The sequence below is a fragment of the Chrysochloris asiatica genome, unplaced genomic scaffold, assembly GCF_000296735.1.
Source record: "Chrysochloris asiatica unplaced genomic scaffold, ChrAsi1.0 scaffold00155, whole genome shotgun sequence".
NCBI lineage: Eukaryota > Metazoa > Chordata > Mammalia > Afrosoricida > Chrysochloridae > Chrysochloris > Chrysochloris asiatica.
In genome coordinates this window covers 7,530,400-7,538,041 of record NW_006408673.1, presented here as the reverse complement: position 1 = coordinate 7,538,041, position 7,642 = coordinate 7,530,400, and the positions used below count along the sequence as shown (strand labels likewise).

At 39.5% G+C, this 7,642-nt stretch overlaps 1 protein-coding gene across 1 annotated transcript in view; it reads right to left on the bottom strand.

Moving 5' to 3' along the window:
* The window catches only part of FAM160A1 (family with sequence similarity 160, member A1), a 234,748-nt gene that overhangs the window by 218,802 nt on the left and 8,304 nt on the right, over window positions 1-7,642 (bottom strand). The window lies entirely within an intron of this gene.

The window sequence follows — 7,642 nt, the reverse complement described above, 5'->3', positions numbered from 1 at the left end:
ATTTTATCAGCCACTTTATCCTTGTTCTTTCTACCTTCCTGAACTGCTGGCAGTGTGGGATATGCTTGTTTGGGGCACTACCCTTCCTAACCCAGTTCTTTTATGTGCTGTTACATGTTCTATATTTAGGGTAGAGGATTTTTGCAAGTCACTGGGGAAGCTGCCAAATGTACAGTGTCATGTCAGCATGCATGAGCAATGAGGAAAATTCACATCTCAGGAAATGGTCTAAGTTTCTCCCTTGTCAAAAGCCAGGCAAAGAAACCTTTATAGATCAGGCAGGTGCACCCATATAGGATGAATGAATCTCCACTATCTCTCATGATACTACTATAACATTAATGATGTTACCACACAGAGAAAACATCACCTCAACAACCCTGCATTGGCATTTTTAATGTGGAAATCCTTTGGTTAGTTGATACCCAGGCAGTACAAGGCCCAGTGGCTGGTGTTCCCAGGGCTGCCACTGGGTATCCTCTCCTCCTTTGCTGCATACCTACTCCATAAGGCTCCATCCCCTACACCCTCCACACTCCAACATGCTCCCCAAATGCCTTGAAGGCCTGACACTTCCACTCACAGACACTCTGGAACCTGGCTCTCCTCCTTTCCCTTTGCTTTGGGCCTTGACAAAATTTCATGGACAGGCCCCAGAACAGTATGTTCTCCACCCTGAAAACTTCCTAACATCAAGGCTCCACACAGTCTGAGGAACAAACTAGCTACAGGCTTTATCAATTCTCTAATTTCAAAGTCCACATATTGAGTTTATTTATGAGAGATAACTTAACAGCTAGGCTTTGGGGTAAAAATGTAATTATACTTCTCATATGTGCTTAGACTGTCTAATCTGCCCCAAACTAGGACTGTGCCCTATACATTGATAGGGGCACAGTCACTCAGCAGTCTTTCTGCAAAGCTATCTGACAACATGTAACAGAAGTTATAAAAATGTTCCTGTTCTTAGGCTTATTATTTCTACTTTGGGGAGGATACTGCAAGGAGACAATCCAAAAATAACTTGTTAAAAAAATGCTCACACACAAACACACACAAATGCTCGTACCAATAATATCCTCAAATGAAACAACAGACATATTATTGACCCAAATAATCAAGAATCAGAGTAAAATCAAAATGTTAACTCATCAAACAATAAAGCTCTTGAAATAAATACTAAGTAAGTCACAACACTCATTGTAAATATATGTATGAAATAGTATAATTTTAAAAAAAGTATTTATAAATGGACATAGGGTTTTGGAGAGATATAAATAATATTTTAAGGTTAATTACTACTTCTGTCATGTAAATTGTTCTAATTTCAAAATATAAATAAATAAATAAATCTGAAAAACAGACAAACTAATTTTGCACTAATGCCTGAAAAAAACAAACTGAGTTGAAAACAATGAATACTGGAAATCTGCTAAATCTCCTGAAATTTCATTTGTACATATATCTTTATATATATGCATTTTAGATACTATGTATTCACATGCATGTATACATAAACCTTTATTTATTACTTTTCTAATAGATATGTGGAGTCCTGGTGAGGAGCTGTGGGTTAATGTGCTGGACCACAAAGTCAGTTTGAACCACAACATCGGCGGTTCAAGCTCACCAGCTGCTCCTCAGAAACCAACTCAATGCATCAGAACCATTTAACAACAAAAACATATTGTGTTTTTTGTGCCGTGGTGGTGGTGGTTGTGTGCCGTGGGTTCAGTTCTGACTCATAGCAGCCCAGGGATTGTAAATCTTAGAGGAACAGAAAGCCTCATCTTTCTCCCACAGAGTGGCTGCTGACCTTGCAGTTAGCAGTTGATTTGTAATCCACTATGCTCGGAAACCCTGTGCAGGGTCGCTATGAGTCAGAACCGACTCCACGGCACATAACAACAACAACAACAACAATGCTACCAGGGGTCCTTAATATATATATTGTTGTTTTTGCCGTCATAGCAACCCTGTATAGGGTTTCCAAAGAGCAACTGACAGGCTTGAACCTGTGGTTTGCAGTCCAGTACTGGTCCTACAGCACCACAACAGGAGTCTTTAATATGTATGTAATACACAGTAAATCTAATTATACAATCATTGTAAGAAAGAAAGAAAGAAAGAAAGAAAGAAAGAAAGAAAGAAAGAAAGAAATGAGGAGAGAAACTTGGCTTCAATAGCAGGCAAGTTTACTAAGAGTAAACCCAGGAGGGGGCATTCAAAAGTCACCAGAGCCCAAGAGCCTGCCATTGGTCTCTTACAGACTGGGGTATTTAAGACGGTGTGGTACCAGGTACAGTTCTGGCGAGCTTCCAGTGGGTGGGGTTATGGAGATTTTCCTGAAACCTGAAACTACAAGGGGGAGGGTCTCTTGGTATACTAAAAGACTTATGCTTTCAGGAGACAGGAAGGAAGCTTAAGCAGGACTTTATTCACTGTCGCTTGGGGGCAGCTACAATGTCATTTTGTTGATCAGGAGCAGGGTCCCTCAATCACAAATTACATTTCCTCATGAATTAATCTTCATTGATATTATTAATCTCAGTGCATTCCTTTAACAGACCCAACTTATTTTTTGCAATGAAAAGCCTCAAAACCTGAAATGAGATTTTTATATAAAATGGAAACCATTTAACAGCTTTTTAAACTGAATCCTCTTTGTCTTATTTATAGTAGCTGTTTCTTTATGCTGCTCTCTGGGTTAAGGGGTAGAGAAAATTTAAAAAAAAAAAGTGAGAGAGAAAATAACCCACAGAGATACAGGGTTTGCTGATCATTTGGAATGGAGCAGACACAGTAAAAGCCCTTTACTCATTCCCAGCCCTGCCCCGTGGTTTCACTGCCTGGAAGAGGAATGTGCTACAGCCTATGTTTGTGAGTCAAGGAACACACAGTGATCAGCAAATGTTATGTGTGTGTTGCCACAAGTCCTTTACCTGTCTCCTTAGGTGTCATGACCCTCCAGGGCCACCATCCTTGCCTTTCCAGGCAGACACACCCATGACCTGCTTTTATAAGAGGGCTCTGGGTACTCACACCCTGAACCTGATTCCTGCACTGGAAGGGCCTGCCAAGAGCATAGCTTATACTGAAATGCCAAAGAATGTCTGTTGTGATGCAGCCTACATGGTGTCATAGTTCTATCCATTTCTATAGACTGATTCGTGGCATGACCTGGACTTTTTCTTATTTTTCCCTTCTGTGACCTCTTTTTATATCCCTGCCACCACACTCAAATATTCCTGTATTCAGACATCTGCTTGCTTGCTTAGTTTCATACAGCTGCCAACCTTCTTACAATTGTCAAGAGTTCATGCTGCTCACAGTGACCTCTCTAGGGCTGGCCGGTTCTTGTCAGTACTCTCAGTCTTGCCTCAGCTTTCCCAACCCAGTTTCTAGCAGCTACCCACTCTCAACCTCAGGAGTACTGCTATTCTGGGGAAAACTCCATCAAATAATGGAACTGGAGGCATCCGAGTAAGGAAGAGAGTAAAAGCAAGTAAAATACACTTTTAAAATAGTTCCTTTACAAGATAAATTCACTTTGTTAGGCTAAAAAAATACCATTTCATGAATTAATCAGCCCCTGACGAAGCCAATGATCATTCATTAAATGAATTTGTTGTAATCAGAAATAACAACTTAAATCATTTGCTGATCATAGCTAGGCCTTTGTTGGGCTACAAACTTTAACAAGCACCAGCTGATACATAAATGCATGGACAGTGAGCCTGGATCACATATACAAGAAGGCTTCAAAAAGTTCCTGGAAAAATGGAATATAAAGATAATGGACTTATCTTGAAGCCCACTCACAGAGCCACATGTAAATTTCCACAATTTTTAGAAACAAACACATAAATGTTAGGTGGACAACAGCGTGCAAATAACCATCAGATCAGCATCGTTAAATTTTCAACCTAACTCTCGAGTCACGTGACCTATAAATACAAAGGTTAAGTAAGATGAACAAATAGCCACTTCTTCCATTACAGAGTATCAGATATTCCTATCATCAGTGCACATTAAGGCTCCTGATAATTAGTCTGAATTTAAAATATTCACAAATTCTATACAGGGAATGCAATGGTTTCAAAAGGAAAGATTAACATAAGTCCCAAAGTCAGACCTTACAACAGCAAATGACCATCTTTCATGATAACCACAAATGTATCACTATCAGTAGATTAGCTTTAATTCCATTTTAACTCTATTACATAGGTCTTACATACATGAACATAGCGATGCTGTTGTCATCATTAAGTGCCAGCAAGTCAGTTCTGACTCATAGAGATCCTGAATAGGGTTCCCAAGGAGCAACTGGCAGGTGTAAACCACTGACCTTGCAGTTAGCAATCCAATGCTTATTCTACAGCACCACACCAGGACTCCATCGTTGTTGTTAAGTGCCGTCAAGTTGGTTCCGAACCATAGGGACCCTGTATAGGATTTCCTAGGAATGGCTGGTGAGCTTGAACTGCTGACCTTGAGGTTCAAACCAACTTTGCAGTCCAGCGCATTAACCCACAGTGCCACACCAGGACACCATAAGTAATTACTTTTATTACTTTGGTCGGAGTCTAGTTATTTCAAGAATGTCACAGGAATGTATTCCATACTTCTGAATCTTTTAAATGTTAATTTAAGATGGCATCATGGGAAAACTGAGTCACTAAGCAACATTTCCCATCACACAGGCTTACTAAAATCTTCGCTTCATTTTTTTATTTTTATTTTTTAAAGAAGGGCAAGATTCAGCTGAATTAATTCAAATTCCACTTAATATATCCCAAAAGTACAATGAGTTAAAGCTTCCATCCAATTCCTACTGATTACTTAACAGTTATGTCTTTCAATTTGAGTACTCCTTGCAATACTTGTTATCATGGAAGACCTTTCTCTTTATATTACGATAACAACCTGATAATATATGTGCACTTGCACCAATTGTTTAATGTCAGCTCCAGTCCTGAACACTAGAGATTTGTCTAAATCTGGGATGAAACAGAATAAAACAAGTACTGTGTCTACAAGCCATACTTCTTGGGACCAATGGTAGTCTGGTAATCATTGCAATTCATATGCATGTTAACAAACAGCACCAGGCAACAAAATAACATAATAATTCCCTTAAACTGAGGTATAACACAAAACAAAATTGTAGAACTACATGGAAAGGTCAAGAGGGTAAAAATATCACCGAGAACATTATAATTCCAGCAATAGCAGAAGTCAGCCTCATCACTGACCACACACACGGGAGAGCTGCTGACATGGCAAAAAGTTCAATCACTCAAATGTCTGAAAGAAGCACAACTCAGTGCCTTGGCTTAAGTCAAGATAGCTTTTGTTGTGCATTCTTTCTTACTGTCAAATTTATGGGTACTTGTAAAACTGAGAAGACTGATGGAAAGTCTTAAATGATAACAAGCATCAACTTCCTAAGAAAAGAAAATTAATCAGTTCTCTAATACTTTTCATCTCTTAAAAGCTTCACTTCATTTTTCTTCTAGTTTGGTCTATGACATGGAACAGACTAAAAAACTGAGGGTGAACAAAAGCAAGATAATGAACTTCAAGAGAAACATTTTAAATCCACATTTCAAATCAAGATGTGGTGGTAGTGACTGCATGCTGTTGAGGTGGTTCCGACTCACAGTGGCCCCGTTTAGGGTTTCCAAGGCTGTTCATCTTTATATGGGCAGAAAGCCTCATCTTTCTTTTGCAGAGCAGCTGGTAGATGTGAACTGCTGAGCTTGTGGTTAGCATTCTAACTCACAACTCACTACAATACCATAGCACTGCATAGGTGTGCTTCATATTTCTTTACTAAGGAGTTCTGGTGGCACAGTGGTTACATGCTCAGTTACTAACCCAAATGTCAGCAGGTGGAACGCACCAGCTGCTCCATGGAAGAAAGATGTGGCTATCTGCTTCTGTAAAGATTGTTGCTATTAAGTACCGTCATGTCGATTCCGACTCATAGCGACCCTGTACAAGGTTTCTGAGGAGCAGCTGGTGGGTTTAAACTGCTGACTTTGTGATTCACAGTCCACTGCTAATCCTACAGCGCCACAATAGGAGTCGACAAAAGATTACAGCCTTTGAGACCCTATGGGGTCAGAATCAACTCCACAACAGGTTGATATATATACTTCTTTAAGGATCCAGCCTACTTGGCGCTCTAGACAAGATGTTCACATAGCATATGTACTTTCTAGAAATACAAATATCCTAAAACAAGCACATTGGGGAGCATAGTGGCTCCACAGGGTTAGCACTGGATTACAAACCATCAGGTTGGCAGTCTGGTCCACCAGCAACTCCAAGGGGAGAAAATGAGGGTATTGCTTCCAGCAAGATTTTAAAGCCTCAGAAGCCCTATATAGGATTACTATGAGTCAAAACCAACTTAACAGCACTTAACAACAAAAACAACAGTCATATCATCTGCTTTTCCTTACTGTCCAGCTTTTTTTTTTTTAACTCTCCATTTCTTTTCTTCTGGCTCTAAGAACAAGTACCATCTAGTACTACTAAAGTTGATTCATTCTTGAAAGGAGAGGCTAAAGAATTAACAGGTGAAGTCCATGGAGCTTCACAAAGCAGTGTGTTTAATTCACATGGTAGTCTCCTTGAGCACTGTATTCCCTGGTGGAGCCATGCTTTTTATCAATCTTACCCTCTCTTCCATTCAAAGAAGCAAGGGTAAAAGATAAAAACTGGTCTACTTAATTTATAAACTGTTCTTACAGACTAATATAGAAGTTAAGAACACACGTATTTCTCCAGATCATTAAATCAAAACCTTACTGGTAGCAAATTATAGTTTTACAAATTAATATAGGCTCAAAACCATTTTCTGGAGTCAGAACACCAAAAAGGAAGAACACACGCAGCATTTTTCAAGCTGGGGGAAATGAAGAAAAAAATCAAGCCTCGACTTTCGTAATTCAAAGATTCTCTGGGCAAATTATTGGATGATGCAGAAAGCATCAAGAGAAGATGGAAGGAATACACAGAATCACTGTACCAAAAGGAAATGGTTAATGTTCAACCATTTCAAGAGGTAGCATATGATCAAGAGTCAATGATATTTAGGGAGGAAGTACAAGGTTGAAGGAACTGGCAAAGAACAAGGCACCAGGAATTGATGGAATAAAAATTGAAATCTTTCAAGAAAGTGAGGCGGCACAGGAGGCACTCATGCAGCTATACCAAGAAATTTGGAAGACAACTATCTGGCCGACTGATTGGAAGAGATCCATACTTGTGCCCATTCCAAAGAGAGGTGACCCAAAGGAATGCGGAAATCATCGGACAATCTCTTTGATATCCCATGCGAGTAAAGTTTTGCTAAAGATAATAAAGAAACAGCTACAATCATACATTGACAGAGAACTTCCAGAGGTTCAACCTGGATTCAGAAGAGGCCACGGAATGAGGGATATCATTGCTGATGTCCGATAGATCTTGGCTGAAAGCAGAGAATATCAGAAAGATGTTTACCTGTACTTTGTTGACTATGCAAAGGCTTTTGATTATGTGGATCATGACAAGCTAAGGACAACATTGTGAAGTATGAGTTTTCCAGAACACTTATTGTACTTCTGAGGAATCTGTACCTGGACCAAGA